Source organism: Alexandromys fortis, unplaced genomic scaffold, assembly GCF_014885135.2.
Source record: "Alexandromys fortis isolate MF-2015 unplaced genomic scaffold, M_Fortis_MF-2015_v1.1 scaffold_15, whole genome shotgun sequence".
Lineage (NCBI taxonomy): Eukaryota > Metazoa > Chordata > Mammalia > Rodentia > Cricetidae > Alexandromys > Alexandromys fortis.
In genome coordinates, this window is record NW_026067911.1 from 3,191,029 (window position 1) to 3,209,189 (window position 18,161).

General features: G+C 45.9%; 1 pseudogene; it reads right to left on the reverse strand.

The window, feature by feature from the left end:
* Nucleotides 1–8: 8 nt before the first annotated feature.
* Nucleotides 9–2,137, reverse strand: LOC126499247 (polyadenylate-binding protein 4-like; annotated as a pseudogene).
* Nucleotides 2,138–18,161: the final 16,024 nt, after the last annotated feature.

Here is an 18,161-nt window from a genome sequence, read left to right on the forward strand (position 1 = left end):
AGGTTACCTCCTGGGCCATAGCAGAACCCAGAGAATATATTCTCATAATTGAAAAATTCTAGGTGCTTCTTAATTGACCTCTTGATACAAAATGACCTATTGAATTTGCAACTGTGGTTCTTGGTGTGGAGGTCCGCAGACAAACCAGGGAGTCTTCAGACCTCAGCTTTTGCCATGAGGGGTGATTTGGCTTTTGACGCTTTTTCCTTGTCTACGAGGTAGCAGCAGCAGCAGCAGTGCCCACCTTCTGGGCGGCTTCTTTCTTGGCATGATGAGCCTGCAGGACTGCCACAGCTTCATCCACCTTGGAACGGAGAGACTCGGGGGACTCCAGCATGTGGAGCAGCTCCGAGTTGTCGATCTCCAGCAGCATCCCTGTGATCTTGCCGGCCAGGTTTGAATGCATTGTCTGGATAAGTGGGAACAAACGCTCCCACAGCATCTGCTTCTGTTCCTGGGGGGAGGTATGCTGCAGCCAGCATTAAGGCAGTCAGTGGCTCCTGGCCCTGGACATGGACCGCAGGTTGGGGTGGGCTGGATGGCAGGGTGACTGGAGGCGTACTTGTATGGAGCCACAGCCCTGGGAGCAGCGGCAGCGACTGCGGCACGAGGTGCAAGGCTTGGCACGGCAGCAGGGACGCCTCTAGACTGGCAGCTGTCAGTCAGCCCTTGCTGGGCAGCACCAGCCCCATCAAAGTCCATAGCCAAGCGGTCCGGGCACTCAGACCCGACTCTCTGAGTGGTAGTAGGAAGGCCACGAGAGGCCGGAGCATTACCAGTTGGAGCCAGATGGCGAAGAGCTAGCTGGACGAGGCCCAGACTGCGGTATAGCACTTGGCATTCCCTGGAAGCCTTGAGGTCTCCCGCCTTGCTGCCAGCGTGGATTAGGCCTCATCTGTGCTAGTTGGTTAGGTGTGTAATATGGAGGTCTTCCCTGAGCCTGCAGAACTGCTGGCACGAAGTAGCCACCGGCCGCAGGCTGGAACTGATTTAAGATGGCATTAGCAGGGAGCGCTCTCATGCCAGCCACACGCTGCATATACTGGTTGGTCAGGTGAGCCTTCCGCTCTTCCTTCCTCTGCGCCAGGGCTTAGAGTCCGTTCATCTCAATGACTGCTTTGGTTGCCTCTTCAGGAGACGAGAAGCAGACAAAGCCAAACCCTTTGCTTCTTCCGTCTTCTAGCATCACCTTAGCGCTGGTGATTGATCCAAAAGGAGAAAAAACTCTTTCCGTAATTTCTCATCATCAGTGGTGTCATCCACGTTCTTAATGTAGAGATTCACTCCCTGGTACCGACTAATTCGCTCCTACTTCAGCTGCTCAAATTTCCATTTCAATTCAGCTTGACGCTCTACTTTTTTCTGTGCACGGCCTACAAATATGGCTTTCCCACTCATCTCCTTGCCATTCATTTCTTCTACAGCCTAATTGGCATCCTCGTGCTTCTGGTGACTCACAAAGCCAAAGCCTTTGGATTTCCCACTGGGATCTCTCATCACTTTGACGCTTAGGGTTTTACCAAACTGACTGAAGAGCTCTTTCAAGTTATCATCATCCATTCACCAATATACATTGGTGAATTCCTTGGCCTTGGCTCCAAGCTCAGCTTCACGCTCTTTGCGAGACTTGACTCCGCCCACAAACACTTTGCGGTCATTGAGGAGCTTGCCATTCATCTTCTCGATGGCCTTGTCGGCAGCCACTTGGGTCTCGAAGTGGACAAAGGCATAACCCTTAGAGCCATTCTCATCACAAACCACCTTACAGGACAGGATGTTTCCAAAGGCTGAAAAGGTATCATAAAGTGCCTTGTTGTCTATAGATTTGTCCAGGCTCTTGATGAAGACATTCCCCACACCAGACTTTCTCAAAGAGGGATCCCTCTGAGACCACATGATCCGGATTGGCTTTCCCTTAATCACATCAAAGTTCATAATGTCCAAGGCTCTCTCAGCGTCAGCTGGCTGCTGGAAGTTGACGTAGGCATAACCCAGAGAGCGACGGGTGATCATATCACGGCAGACCCGGATGGACAGCACAGGCCCCGCAGGACTGAACTTTTCGTACAGCATGGCTTCGGTGACGGTCGCCCACGTACAAGGAGGCCATGGGGTAGCAGCTGGCTGCAGCGTTCATCTCCCCACCCCCCCACCACCACCCCGAGCCCCGCCAGGACTTCTTACAGGGCTCACTGCAGGACAAAAGGGGCTCCGAGGAGCCGTGGTCCGCGCCGCAGCGCACAGGTGGCACCAGCGACACCAGCAAAGGCTAGAGCAGGCGGGATGGGAGTGCGGGAACGTTGAATTAACTTCTTCACACTAGCCCGATGTGTTAGAACTAGCAACATGTTAAATACATGAAAGTCCAATTTAATCCTTTGATAATTCATTTTTGAGACTAGATCCATTTGGCTTATGGTTTTGTTTGTTTGTTTGTTTGTTTCAGACAAGGTTTCTCAGTGTAGCTTTGGCTGTCTGGAACTCGCTCTGTGTAGATCAGGCTGGCCTTGAACTCACAGAGATCCACCTGCCTCTGCCTCCTGAGTGCTGGGATTAAAGGCATATGCCACCACTGCCCGGCTGAGACAAGACCTCTTACATCCAGGCTTGTCTTGAACTCACTCTGTGGTTGAAGATGGCCTTGAATTTCTGATCCTCCTGCCTTCACTTCCAGTATTATAGGTATGTACCACCATACTTGGCTTCAGATTGTGCAGGGGATCAACCTAGGGCCAAGCACTCTGCCACCTCAGTGAATTACTAAATAAAGAAACAAAACCCTAAAATTATTGACCCTGAAGTTTTGAATTGCTAGAAGAATCTATTGAGAAGGAAAAACTAAGCAGCAGCCTAAGAGAACTCAGTAATCATAGCATTGCTTCCTTTGATATGATGCAGTATGGCAGCTTGTGTGTTTCTGTGTGTGTGTGTGTGTGTTTAATTCTTAAATGGTAGGAAACTTGGAGCTGTAGAGATGACTCAGTGATTAAGAGCACTTGTTGCTCTTGCCAAAGACCTGAGTACAATTCCCAGCCCCCACATGACAGTTCACGATCATCTAACCCCAGATACCTGGAGATCTGACTCCCTCTCTTCTGACCTTCCCAGAAACTGCACACAGAAATACACGCAGACAGAACATCTATACGTATAAAATATGTCTTTAAAAAATTGGAAAAATGCCAGGCTGTGGTGGCTCATGCTTTGAACGCCAGCACTCAGAAGGCAGAGGCAGGCAGATCTCTGAGTTTAAGGCAAGCCCCACAGCTCCTTCTACACTGGCCTACAGAGTGAATTACAGGAGCGTTAGGGCTACACAGAGAAACCCTGTAGTGGGAATCTAGTAGAGACATTGTATCTAGGGTATATGTTAGAAAGAAAAGTTGTTTCTCATTGTATCTGGGGTAGAAGTAGAATGAATTAGTGTTTGTACTAATATGAAAGTTCCTAGACTTTGAAGAAATCATAGTAGAAACCAGTGGTTGTTTTCTATGACTTATGGGGTTGTTTGTCTGAGGAAGTTTTCCATCCATTGCATGACTTTGGTCATAGACTATCCAGGCACACTTGGATGTTTTGAATTATTGGGTATTGCAAAGAGTACACAATAAGGACTAAGGTTGCAGGGGTGTGATGATTTCCTCAGAGAACATATAGGATAGATCAAAGGGGCTTTGGTATGAGGAACTTATTGTACCCCAAGCACCACCTTTGTGTACAATCAATGAATATGCTTCTGAGTGGAGATTTGAGTTTCAGTTCACAGAAACTGTTCCTCCCTGCTTCTAGAGAACCTAAAATTACATTCTAGGGTGACTCTCCTTTTTTGGATGGCTCACACAACACAGAACACCCAACAAAACCCTATCTTGAAAAACCAAAAACAATAAACAAAGAAAGAAACAAATAAAAGAAAAAGAAAAAGGGAAAGGAATTAGAAAACTACTATACAGTACATTAAAAAGAAAAATCCTGGGGCCTGATCCTCAGTACACTACAGAACACCAGAGATGCACTGTATGGTAGATACAGTACCTGAGAGCTGTACAGAACACCAGAGACACACTGTATGGTAGATACAGTACCTGAGAGCTGTACAGAGAGGCACTGTATGGTAGATACAGTATCTGAGAGCTGTGAGATGCTTCTGCATGACTCTTTCTCCCCTGTAGCCTCTTGTCTCCAGTCTTCGTTGGTCCTTAGTCAGTGTTACTGATAACTAGTCAGATTAAAGAGCAAAAACAACTCAAGACTACTGGCTGTTTCTTTACTCCTCACAGGTACACCATATCAAAACTGGAAGGGCATGGCCTAGGGGAGTAGCCCGATGCCAGTGTGCATTGCTAGCATGTGCAGGGCTCTGGGATGGATTCCTCAGAACTGTAAAAGAAAGCAATCCAGTTGTCTCTACTCATCCTTGGAGCACTTCTTCCTAAACCTGGACACTAGGTACACCAACCCAAAGGCAATAGACAGTAGAGTCCCGCGTAAGTAAAGTCATCTGGCCAAACAGTTGATGCTCAGTGTGGTAGCAATTGGCCCTCATGAGCTCAAAAGGAACAGGCATTATTAGAAGGTGTGCAGGTCAGAGTAGGTACGGCCTTGTTGGGGGAAAGTGTGTAACTGTGGGAGCAAGTTTTGAGGTGTTCTATGCCCAAGATACTACCCAGTGTTTGAGTTCATTTACTGTTGCTTTCTGATCAATATGTAGCCAGCACCATGTCTACCTGTACTTCTGGCGCCATAGTCCCAGCCCTCATGCTCCCCGCCATGGTAGTAATGGATTAAACCTCTGAAACTGTAGGATGCCACCTCAAATCAATGTTTTCCTCTATAAGAGTTGCCCTGGTCATGGTGTCTCTTCACAGCTGTAAAAGCCCTAAGACACTCAGAGGCTGACTCTGAGTCCAAAGCAATAGGCAATGCACTTTCAAAAGCTTTGGTACTTACAACTTGTGCAACCACTTTGGAAAGCAGTGTGAAGGTTTCTCAGGAAATTCGGGATCAACCTACCCCTGGACCCAGCAATACCACTCTTGGGAATATACCCAAGAGAGGCCTTATCATACAACAAAAGTATATGCTCTATGATCATAGCAGCATTATTTGTAATAGCCAGAACCTGGAAACAACCTAGATGCCCTTCAATTGAAGAATGTATGAAGAAAGTATGGAATATATACATATTAGAGTACAACTCAGCAGTAAAAAACAAGGACTTCTTGAAGTTTGCAGACAAATGGATGGAAATAGAAAACACTATCCTGAGTGAGGTAAGCCAGACCCAAAAAGAGGAACATGGGATGTACTCACTCATATTTGGTTTCTAGCCATAAATAAAGGGCATTGAGCCTATAATTCGGGTTCTTAGAGAAGCTAAATAAGAAGGAGAACCCAAAAAAAAAACATATAGGCATCCTCCTGAATATTAACCTTCATCAGGCAATGAAAGGAGACAGAGACAGAGACCCACATTGGAGCACCGGACAGAAATCGCAAGGTCCAAATCAGGAGCAGAAGGAGAGAGCACGAGCAAGGAACTCAGGACCGCGAGGGGTGCACCCACACACTGAGACAATGGGGATGTTCTATCGGGAACTCACCAAGGCCAGCCAGCCTGGGTCTGAAAAAGCCTGGGATAAAACCGGTCTCGCTGAACATAGTGGACAATGAGGGCTACTGAGACCTCAAGAACAATGGCAATGGGTTTTTGATCCTACTGCACCTATTGGTTTCGTGGGAGCCTAGGCAGTTCGGATGCTCACCTTACTAGACCTGGATGGAGGTGGGTGGTCCTTGGACTTCCCACAGGGCAGGGAACCCTGATTGCTCTTTGGGCTGACGAGGGAAGGGGACTTGATTGGGGGAGGGGGAGGGAAATGGGAGGCGGCGGTGGGGAAGAGACAGAAATCTTTAATAAATAAATTAATTGAAATAAATAAATAAAATAAAGCTTTGGTACTTACCACCCAAGCATGAAGAATTTCCTGTGTTCCTGGGTGCAACTTCTAGCCTCACCTCATGGTGGCGCTGGTCTTCTATCCTTGTAGTACCACTCCAGTTCTCACCCGGCTCAGCCTGTCCGCGCAGCAATTACTACATAACCTCCAAGATCTCTTCCTTAGTCTTTATTAAATTCTCTGTTGAAAAAGCTACAAGGGTCAGACACACACGCTAGGAAACAAATTTGGAAGACTCTCTCTGTCAAAAATAAATAAATAAATAATAAGAACCTTTTTAAAAATAAAACAGGTATGCCCAGAATTTTTTTTCATTCTGCAAAATATACAAAATAAGCAAGTGAATTCCAGCACAGACATTTTTTGTGTGGTTACATGTATATTTGTGGAGGCATAGAAAGCACCATCTTGTTTACTGACGTTTCGTGCAAGCCCTGCTGAGATAACAGGTGTCTGGGATCTAGGCTCCTCACCACAGGCACGTGGTGGTTTGAATAGGAATGGCCCCCATAGGCTCACACATTTGGACATTTGATTGGTAGGAAGTGGAGCTACTTGACCCCGGGGGGGGGGGGGGATGTTAGGAGGTGTGGCCTTGTCGGAACAGGCGTGGCCTTGTTGGAGGAGGTGTGCCACTGAGGGAGGGTTTTGGGGTTTCCAAAGCTCAAGCCAGGCCCATGGGCTCTACCTGCCGCCTTTGGATCCTGTGTGCCGCCAGGTTCTTTACCCTGAAGATAAGGGACTAAACCTCTGAAACTGTAAGCAAGCCTCAGTTAAATGCTTTCTTTATAAGAGTTGCCGTAGTCATGGTGTCTCTTCACAGCAATAGAACACTGACTAAGACTGGGTCAGAAGCGCATGCTTGTTTGCCATTAGTCTAAGAAGACCCCTGCTAACCGGTTCACTAATATACCAGAGATTACAAAAGAGCATAATATATTGTTGCATTTGGAAATGGTGGGTTCCTTCATAATACCCCAGTTGTGTGCTACAGTGGTAACCATGTGGTCCTGGAGAGACAGCAAAAGCACTGAGAAAGACCAGGGAGGTAACCTGTATCTCATCACCAAAACAGAAATCCCAAAACTTCGTTCATTTGCTGCAGCTCCTGTGAGACATCACAGGATGAGTGCGGGCTGAGCAAGGTCAGCATTTAACCAATGGATGCTGCAAAGTGATCCCTTGGGCCACACTGGTGTGGGTCAGTGGCAGCATCAAGTTACGGAGCTGTTTCACGGCCCAGAGAGCCACCGCAGCCCTGCTCAGAATCTAGCTTAAACTCCTTTGCCTGGCATCCAGGACCTTAGGAATCAGCACCAATGTGCCCTGCTCAGGATTCTGAGAGAGCCTTTACAGAGGACTGCAGATGGGGGCTTTCAGCAGAAAAGACTGATCACAGTTCTGGACCCTGGCTGTCCTAGCTACTTTTGTTGTTGTTGTTGTTATTTGTTAGCTTGTATTCAACTTGACACAAGCTAGAGTTACTGAGAAGAGGGAATCCCAATTAAGAGAATGTCTATGAGATTGGCCTGTAGGTGTGCCTGTGTGGGCATTTTCTTAAAGATTAATGCGGACAGTCCCCGCCCACTGTGGGTGATGCTATACCTTGGCAAGTGGTCCTAAGTGGTTTAAGAATGCAGGCTAATGCATCACTTGCTAAGTGATGAGGAACAAGCCTGTAACCAGCATTTCTCTATAGTCTCTGCTTCAGTTCCTGCCTCAAGGTTCCTGCCACAAGGTTCCTGCCCTGCTTGAGTTCCTAGCTGATTTCCTAAAGGCAGATTTGTCTGTGTCCCTGAAGCCTCTCCCAAATAACCACACAGAGACTTATTAGTAATTAGTAAAGCCGGCTAATAGCTCAGGCTTGTTAGTAGATAACTTACATTTAAAATTAGCCCATATTATCTACACTCTGCCATATGGCAGTACCTTCTTTCAGCATGACACATTCATTTTGCTTCTCTCCTTGCCTCCTCAAGAATCCCATGACTCCACTCTTCTTCACAGAATCCTCCTAGTCTGGCTCTCCACCCAATCAATCTCTTCCTGCACAGTTATAGGCCAGTCAGCCTTTTACTAACCAATGAGAGCAATACAGATTTACAGTGAGCAACAACTATGCCACAGCAACTTCCCTCAATGATGGACTAGAATTGCAAATTTTGTAAAAGAAAACATTTAATGAGGACTTGGTTAGTGTTTTGGAGGGTTAGTCCATTATCATCATGGGGAGAAGGAGGCAGGCATGGTGCCAGAGCAATAGCTGAGAGCTTTACATCCTAACCTCAAATCAGCAGGCAGAGGGAGAGAGACACTAGACCTGGAATGGGCTTTTGAAACCTTAAAGCTCACCCCCAGTGACACACTCCCTCGAAAATGGCCACACCTCCTCCAACAAGACACATCTCCTAACTCTTCTCAGTTTCACTAAGTGGGGACCAAACATTCAAATACATGAGCTTTTGGGAGCCATCCTCATTCAAACCTCCACATTATTAAAATATGCACAGCATACATATTTTACCACAGCAATACAAAGCCGAACTATGACACCAACAGCCTGGTATCAAGCTGTTGATATGTTTCATTTCTTCTGAGGCCTCTCTTGAATTGTCATGGGCTGCTTCCGCTGGGTGTTCTTACATGTCTTTGCCCAAACTTCCTCTTCTACAGTATTGGGTTAGGTGTTACCCTGACGACCACATAGGAGCTTCACTTAAAGACATTATCTTCATATATGGTCTCATCTGAGGTACTGGGATTATGTCTTGAACATAAGGGGACAATTCAGATGATACCATCATCCCTATGTATGTCCTGGTCTCTCACATTAATGCTTTTTTTAAAATTAATTTTATTTTGTCTTTACATTCCAACCAAAATTTCCCTTCCCTCCTCTCCTCCTAGCCTCTCTCCCCCACTTCTCCTCTGCCCCGCCCCCCATCTACTCTTCCATTTCTATTTAGAAAAGGGCAGGCCTCTCATGGATATTGACAAAACATGGCATATCAAGTTACCATAGGATTAAGCACCTCCCCTCATATCAAGGCTGGACAAGGTGACCCAGTAGGAGGAAAGGTTACCACCTGTCCAACTCGACACCTTCTTTCTCTTCAGAAAACAAACAGGCAGTAAACAAAACAAAACAAATTGTGGTGGGAACTTTTCTTTGGAACTGCCCACTCCACAGAGACTTATTATTAATTATACAAGCTCCTTGTTCCTAATTCACTCTTATAACTTAATTTAACCCATATCTTTTAATCTACATTCTTTTATGTGGCTCAGTTACCTTTACTTTGTACTCCCCATGCTGACAACTCTACCTTTCTTCTTCCCAGTGTGCTCTGTCTGACTGTCTTACCTCCACCTCTAGCCTAGATAATGACTGCTCAGCCTTTTATTAAAACAATAAGAAGGCACCTTGGCAAAGACACATCTTCACAGCGTACAGAAAGATTATTCTGCAATAGCAAGACAAAACAAAAAAAAGGAAACCGCACAATTTAAACAGACAAAAGAAACACACACTTACACACACACGCAACCATAAAAACACAAAATTGGAAACCATAATATACAAGCAAAAGACTGGTAAGATAAAAAATACTCAACAAAGCAATATGAAATTTTTAAAAGTCTACAAAAATATTGAGTTCATTTCATTTTGTGTTGGCCATCTCCTACTGGGCATGGGTCCTAACCCTAAGTGTGGTTTGTATCCCCAATGAGACTCCATTAGAGAAAACTAACTTCTCCTTTGCAAGTAGGTAGCAATTGGAGATAACTTTTGGTTAGGAAGTGGAGCTCGTGTCCATTCCTCTCTCTCGGAGCTGGGACCCACTGGGCAGATGCCTGCTGCCTTAGTATCTGAGAGTTCATATATGCATCAGTCTTGTTGCCCCTGGGAGACACTGTTTTCTTGGTGTTATTCAGTCCCTCTGGCTCTTACCATCTTTCCCCCTATTCTTCCCCATAGCTCCCTGATCCCTGACATGAAGGTTTGATGAAGACATTCTATTTAGGACTGAGAATTCCACAGCTTCTCACTCTCGGCACATTGCTCAGCTGTGGGTCTCTGAATTGTCTCCATCAACTACAAGAGGAAGTTTCTCTGATGATGCTGAGCGAGGCACTGATCTGTGGGTATAGTAGAATGTTGTCAGGAGTCATTTTATCGTTATGTTCTTTAATAGAACATAGTCTTTGGTTTCCCCCTGGGCCCATGGCCTATCTGGTCTCTAGTTCTTGGCTACTAAAGCAGCATCAGGCATGGGTTCTGTCTTGTGTAGTGAGCCTGAAATCCAAGCACAAAATGGTTGGTTAGTCCCACAATGTACTATTGCAATAGTATCTGATAGTATTGCACCAGTGTGTCCTGTAGACAGGGGACCTGTTTCTCAGCCATTTGTGTTTCATCTTTTGAGAACTCTCTCTTTAGTTCTGCACCTTTTTAAAATTTGAGATATTTGATTGCTTGATGCCCAGGGTTTTTTTTTTTTTTAGTTCTTTATGTATTTTAGATATTAACCCTCTGTCAGATGTGTAATCGCTCAAGCTCTTTTCACACTCTGTAGGCCCTTTCTCTGTCTGAATGATGGCGTCCTTTACCTTACAGGAGCTTTTCAGTTTCTGAGACCCTGCTTATTAATTGTTGCTCTTTGTGCCTGTGTTATCTGTGTCCGACCAGTTTTCTTAAGGGTGGACCTCAGAAAAATCTTTCTCAGTCACCATGGCAACCAGCCCATTCCCCTAGAAGGCATTGCCCCATCCCCCCCCCCATCCCTTTCTTGTCTAAAGCCCTCTTACTAATGAATTCTATTTGTACTCAGAGTCCCCCACACTTCAGTCTCTAAACAAAAGCTCTGGTTAGTTCTAACAAATGTCATAGAATTGACAAGAAAAAAATAGGAAAAGGGCAATGTTGAAATATGGTTAAATTAACTATATTGAGGTCGTCCTTTCTTCATAAGCAAAAACCCAGAGTTCTTACATTCTTATATCTGTTGAATATTAAGAAAGGAGTATTTTGGCTGTCTTCCATTAAACATTTAGGACTGCCCAATAAACTCCCAAGGGATGTTGGCAGTTTAAAATAGATGCCCATGAATCCAAATAAAATGAATCTCTATTTGGTTAGAATGTGAAGGAATTATCCTTTTTAATTTTCGATTTTAATTTCTATTTTTATACATATGCATATATTATAATTATACATTGATAATACTCTCACATCATACATGTTGGAGTTTAGACCAATTAATTTTTGACTCAGCTCCTAAACTTCCAGTTCTTCATCAGAAGTCATTTCCTCTGGTTGTCACGGAATGTATTGCTTTGCAGTTTTGGTCTGCAGACTCGCAGCCCTAGTGTTGAAAACATATCACCCGCTGAGTAGAACTCCGTTGTGTAAATGTACCACACTTTCCTTGTCAATTCTTCAGGTGAGGGGAGTCTAGGTTGGTTCCATGTTCTGCTTAATACAAATAATGCTGCTATGGAAAATGTCCTGTGGTGTGATTGAGCATCTTTTGGGTATACGACCAAGAGTGGTATTGTTGCCTCTTGAGGTAAACTGATTCCCAATTTTCTGAGAAACTACCATACTGATTTCCAAAGTGGCTGTACAAGTTTGCACTCATACCAGCAGTGGAGGAGCGTTCCCCTTACTCCACATCATCTCCAGCATAAGCTGTCATCAGTGCTTTTGATCTTAGCCATTATGACTGGTGTAAGATGGTGTCTCAGAGTCATTTTGATTTGCATTTTTCTGATGGCTAAGGATTTTGAACAATTCCTTAAATGTGTTTCAGCCATTTGAGTTTCTTCTGTTGAGGATTCTCTGTTTATATCTGTACTCCATTTTTTAATTGGATTATTTGGTATTTTGATGCCTAGTTTCTTGAGTTCTTTATATATTTTGGAGATCAGCTCTCTGTCAGATGTGGGGTTGGCAAAAATCTTTTTGTAGCATGAGTTCTAATTGATCTTAATAAGTAAACCTGGAGCCAGATATTGGGGTGAAATTTGAAGGATCAGAGGAACAGTGTGGGCAGCCACTAGAGAGACCTTTTACCTCTACCAGTGCTCACACTGAAGGGGCAATCCTATTCTCAGACTGCATCCTCAGACCGTAGGGACAATCCTCAGTCTTCATTGAGCTTTTGCCTCCTCCTGCCTTATATTCCTCTCTCTGCCCAACCGTATTACTGCTGTCTCCATCTCCCTAGTGCTGGGATTAAAGTCATGGGATTCCAAGTGCTGGGATCACCTTTATGTGAGCTCTGTTTCTCTTTTAGACAGATTCAATCTCATGTTGTCCAGGGTGGTTTTGAACTAACAGAGATCCCTCTGTCTCCCGAGTCCTGGGATTAAAGGTGTGTGCCACCACTCCCCTGGTCTCTAGAGGTTTGGCTCTGCCTTCTGATCTTCAGGCAAGCTTTATTTATTAGAATACAAACAAAATATCACTTCCCATCTTTTTCCCATTCGTTTTGTCTTATTTACCCTGTCATTTGCCTTACAGAATCTTTTCAGTTTCAGGAGGTCCATTTATTAATTGTTACTCTCAGTGTCTATGTTACTGGTATTATATTTAGGAAGTGGTCTTCTGTGCCAATATGTTCAAGGCTACTTTATTTGCAGGCAAATTGATGAAACTAGAAAAAACCATCCTAAATGAGGTACCCCAGACCCAGAAAGTCAAACACAATATGTATTCACTCATAAGTGGATATTAGATATAAAGCAAAGGATAACCAGGCTACAGTGCACAACCCCTGAGAAGCTAGGTAACAAGGAGGACCCTAAGAGACACATGTATGGATGCCTGTGGGGAAGGGAAATAAAAAAAATGTCCTGAATAAATTGGGAGGGGGAAGGAGGGGTGAAGAGGGGAGGGGAGGTAATAGAATGGTTGAGTTGGGAAAGGGACAGAGAGGGAGAGCAAGGAAAGAGATATCTTGATAGAGAGAGCCGTTATAGGGTTAGGAAGAAGTCTGGTGCTAGGGAAATTCCCAGGAATCCACAAGGATGACCCCAGCAAAGACCCCTAGCAATAGCGGAAAGGGTGCCTGAACTGGCCTTGCCCTGTAATCAGATTGGTGACTACTGTAATTGTCATCATAGAACCTTCATCCAGTAACTGATGGAAGCAGATGCAGAGATCCACAGCCAAGCACTGGGCAAAGCTCCCACAGTCTAGTCAAAGAGAGGGACAAGGAATTATATGAGCTAAGGGGTCAAGATTATGACGGGGAAACCCTCAGAGAGCTGACCCAAGCTAGTGGGAGCTCACTGATTCTAGACTGATAGCTAAGAACCTGCATAAGACCAAACTAGACCCTCTGAATGTGGGTGACAGTCCTGTGACTTCAGCAGTCTGTGGAACCACAGGCAGTGGGAGCAGAGAATTTTTCCCCAGTGCATGAATTGGCCTTCTATAACCCATTCCCTATGGAGGGATAACTTGCTCAGTCGTGATACAGAGGAGAGGGGCTCGGTCCTGCCTCGATTTGATATGCCAGACTTTGTAGATTACCCATGGGAGGGAGGCCTTACCCTTTCTGAGGAGTAGATGGGGGACTAGGTGGGGGGAACGTAGAAGGGCAGCAGGATGGGAGGGAGGGTTAACTGTGTTTGGTATGTAAAATGGAAAAAAAAAACCCTTTTAAATAAAAAAATAGTGAGAAAAAAATGAAAACATATCATCCCTCTGGAAGTCACTAGAGGGGGAGCTTTCCTCAACTCTGCCAGCAGCTAGGTCGACTTCTGGTGGCCACCCCAGACTCCCAGCTTGCTCCAATCCTCAGGAGGCCTTTCTTTCTCCTTTGTCGCTGTACTGTCTTCTCTATCTTCCCCTGTGAGAAGATGTCTTTGTCCAAGTTTCCTGGACTCCAGTGACGCTGAGTGAGTCTGCTCTTAAATCCGTGTGTACAGACCACATCTCTCCACGGAGTCACAGCCTCAGGCAGAACGGGTTAGGTCTTTGCGATATCTCTTCCGAAGGGAAATGGAGCATACAGCTCAATCCCTTCTGCCCCAGCGCCGCGTGTTCCTTTTGTTGACTTGGAGCTCAGCTGCTCCTCACTGGCGCTCCTGAGTCACCACACCTGCGGGGAGTGTCTCTGTTCCCCCTCATTTCCTGTCCATTTCATCAACATGATGGACTGAGCTGCCTAGAAACCCACTTCAGTGGTTGCTGCCCTTGGCCGCAGCATCACGAGATTGCAGCAAGGGCAGCGATCGCAGCACACACATGTTTGACGTGGACTCTTCCTTCACCCCGTGGCTCCAAGAACCATGGGTACGAGAAAGCCGGAAAGAACCAGGCGTGTGTGGATACTGGAAGTCAGTGTTGGGTGTTTTTAATCACTTTCCTGCTTATTTTAAATTTACACTTGTTTGTTGGTTGGTTTGCCTGCTTGTTGTGTCGCAAAGGGGAGTACATGGTGCAGACAGTGCCGGGGTAGAGGTCAGAAGAAAGTTTACAGGCCTCCACCATGTGGGTCCTGGGATCTGATTCAGTCTTGGTCGGAAGTGCCCATCCTCCTGAGCTGTCTTGTAGGCCCTCTACCTTACGTTTTGAGACCAGGTCTTTCACTGGAGCTGGAGACCAATGTTTCACTCAGTTGGCTGGCCAGTGAGCCTCCTTTCGTGCCCCTCAGGGCTAGGCTTGCAGGTCGTCCGGCATTTTCTGATGTTCTCACAGTGAAAACTTTCAAGCTGTTTACCCGGAGAGCCATCTCCAGCTAAGATCTGTTCATTTTGATGAAAAAATACATTTCTCTTGCACTCTAACTTGGGTTTGATATTTTCTCCCCTTCTGGAACCCTCTCCCAACCTCTGCCTGATGTTTGGATTGCCTTCAACAGCGTGGCTGCATCTTGATGGTGGGCAGATAGGATTCTTACACACTAGCCCACTCCACCCCCACCTCCCACTCGATGTTTGGGCTCCATCCTCCAGAGCACTGCTGCACCTGGACTGGGGTTCTTACAGCCGTCTCTGAATGCACTCATATCCTGTGTTTTCATGAGAGGCACTGACAGGCGCACATGGTATTTTGGAAAAGGGAAGTTTAATAATTAAAACACACCACACACATGCACACACACACACACACACACACACACACACAACCAACAACAACAATAAAAGAAAAACAAAAACAGTAAACTTTTCCTATCTGCCAAACTCCCCTAAATGCAGATGCCAATCCTTTCGAGACACTCGCAGTTGGGGGTCAGCCTGAGTCCAAGGTCACTTAGAGTTGAGGAGTTCAGCAGGTCGGGACCCTTTCCGCCAGAGCAAACAGCTGCACTGAGCCTTACAGCTGGGCTCTAGCCTGTCTGTCCCAAACTTGCCCTCCTGTTCCTGGGAGAGAACCTCACCCCTGCAGCAGGCAGGTGAGCAGAGCAGACTGTCCAGAGTCCCTCTTCAGACTTCTCCAGACTGTCCCCTTGGTAGGACCCTGGGGCAATCCTGAGCCTTTCAACCAACACAGCTTCCCAAGAAAGAGTTCAGGGCAGGGAATTCCAACAGCTCTCACTTCCTGCCTCCTAGAGTCCCTGGGGCCCCACTGGGGGCCCGCCCCTTCCCCTGGCAGTTGTAAACCAAAAATTCCCATCTCCCTTTTTCTATTTTGGGCTAGATTTCTGTCATCAACAACTGAGATTCCTCGTGAGGAATGTCCAGTCATCCCATGCCCTCAGTCAGTCAGCGAAGGCCATCGTAGGCCGTGGCTTCCTCTGTCTCCACAGCCTTGTGCCTCTGCTTGCTCCTCTGCATCCCTATGTGATACCGAGGCTGAGACTCAAGAACTTGTGTGTAACCCTGGCAGACATGCAGAGTGACAGCTGCTTGGATTAAATACCTTTCACTTGCGACAATCTCATGTAGCCCAGGCTGACCTCGGTCTCGTGATGCAGTTAAGGATGATCTTGAACTTCTGACCCTCCTGCCTTTGCCTCCCAGTGTACAGTTATGCAGGTGTGTATCACTACACCTGGTTTATGTGGTTCTGAAATGGAACCCAAGGCCTCAGGCATGCCAGGCAAACACTCCACCACCCAAGCTATCTCTCCAGAGAGAGAAATGAAAACATAAATTTCCATTTCAAAATATATATGAAAATTATAAAACTCTGCCGAAGAGGGAGCCGTTTTACCTAAGCTGATGTAAGAGAGTAAACGTTGAAGAAAGCAATCGAGTGACCTACCACGAAGACTGTGACATAGGCGGCTTTTGTGCTCACTTGTTGCCTCTGCAGGCCGCTTTCTGAGAACGCACAGGACGTTAATGTACAAGTGATGTCACACTGTGAGACAAAGAATGCTGTTGTGAGGTGCAAAGAGACGATGCATTTCCTCAGCAGCTCAGCACCCAAGGAGCCTAAATCCACGGTTTTCATTTCCACATTTATCTTGTCATCTTCTTAATATGATCCCGTTGTTGTCTTTTTAAATCGCATTCACACACAGGCATTTATGTACTGTGCAGAATCATAACAGGCCATGCGGGCCAACAGGGAAATTCAAGGAATGATGTCAGGTCCGGAAAAGGACCTTCATGTATAGCTATACTACAGTAGATTTGTATTTTTATTTTACATTTTTTTATTTTTACATTATACGCATAGGCGAGGGTGTGTGTGTGAGATGAGAATCACATGACACTTCTGTGGGGGACAGAAGACAACTGGCGAGGTTTCCTCCTCCTATCCTGTGTGTGCCAGGGATAAAACTCAAGTCTTGGCAGCAAGCACCTTTATTCACGGAGCCATCTTGATGGCTCACAGTAAACCATTTTTTAAAAACCGTCTACTCATAAAAGATTCATGGAGCTGCCACTATATAGTGGATACTTACTTGTGTAGTTTTTGCTTATGGACAGAGACTAGTTCCGGCCTCGGCCACGGTTTCAGACCAGGGTATGAGAGAGGTTAAAGCTAACATGATCACGTGTTTCCCCGTGCACGTTCCCCAGGGCTTCCTCTTGCTTCTGTTCTTCCCTCATATCTAACATATCTGAGGACACACTCAGCTGTTGAGCTGGCCCCATCCCTCATTTCCGGAGGCTGTGATACACAGCATCATCTGATCCAGACGTGACAGAAGTCAAGTCGTGAAGTAGTCTCCTGGCTCCTGAAGGAAGGAAAGGTCAGGAGTGATGATCAGAGCGGCAAGAGGTCCTGGGGGCCCGGGGATGTGGTAGCTTGGGGCCTTCGAGAGAAGTGCTTGCTGGACCATCTCTGAGCTGTGAACTAGTCACGGAACGGCACACATTCCTGTCTTTTCTCCTCTGTTGACTCCCCCGCCCCAGTGGAACTGAACTTTTTTCCTCCACTTCTCTTCTGTCTGGGATGAGTCTCGAAGCCATGTTTTCCAGTCTCATCTAATCAGGAGTGGTTGCTGCTGGAAAGGGTCCACTAAGAGGGGCCCATGCTGTGGTTTGTCTCCTCCCAAACTCATATTAAAAGCTGATGATCATTTTAGTGATATTAAGAGGCCTTTAAGGAAGCAGTAGGTCCTCTTGACAAACCAACACTTTTCTCTCTGCAGGAGGGAGGGAGGTAAGGAGAAAGGGAAGAAGGGAGGAAGGGACGAAGAAAACATTTGCCTTTGCAAAACATACTATCTGAGAAAGGACTGTTAACCAATACCCAAAAATCCCCTCATACAACAAAAAACGTAATAGGATAATCTTTTTGTATATCATGTAAAGATGTGTCTCTGTTTTACCTCACTTGCCTAAAGCACTTTCTGTTTGGTTTAATAAAGAGCTGAACGGACAAAGCTAGGCAGGAGAGGATAAGCAAGACTTCCGGGCAAAGATAGAAACTCTGGGAAAGAATGTGGTGCAGGAGATTGCAGAGGAAGTCAGACATGTGGTACCAAGGAGAAGTAATGAGCCACAAGACAGAACACAGGTTAATATAAACAGGTTAATTTAAGATTTAAGGGCTAGTTGGAAACAAACTAAAGCTAAAGCTGAGGTTTCATAGTTAATAACATGTCTCAGTGTCATTATTCAGGAGGTGGCAGTCCAAAGAAAGACCTGTTAGAGAAAAATTAGAGCAGATTCTAATGCTGCAAGCATGAGGTGGCCTAGAGTGTGTGATGGCCCCTACTGTGACACCGGAAGCCAGTCTTAACCCAACACCCTGTGGTCAGAAAGTCTGGAGTCCAGGGTTGGGGGATG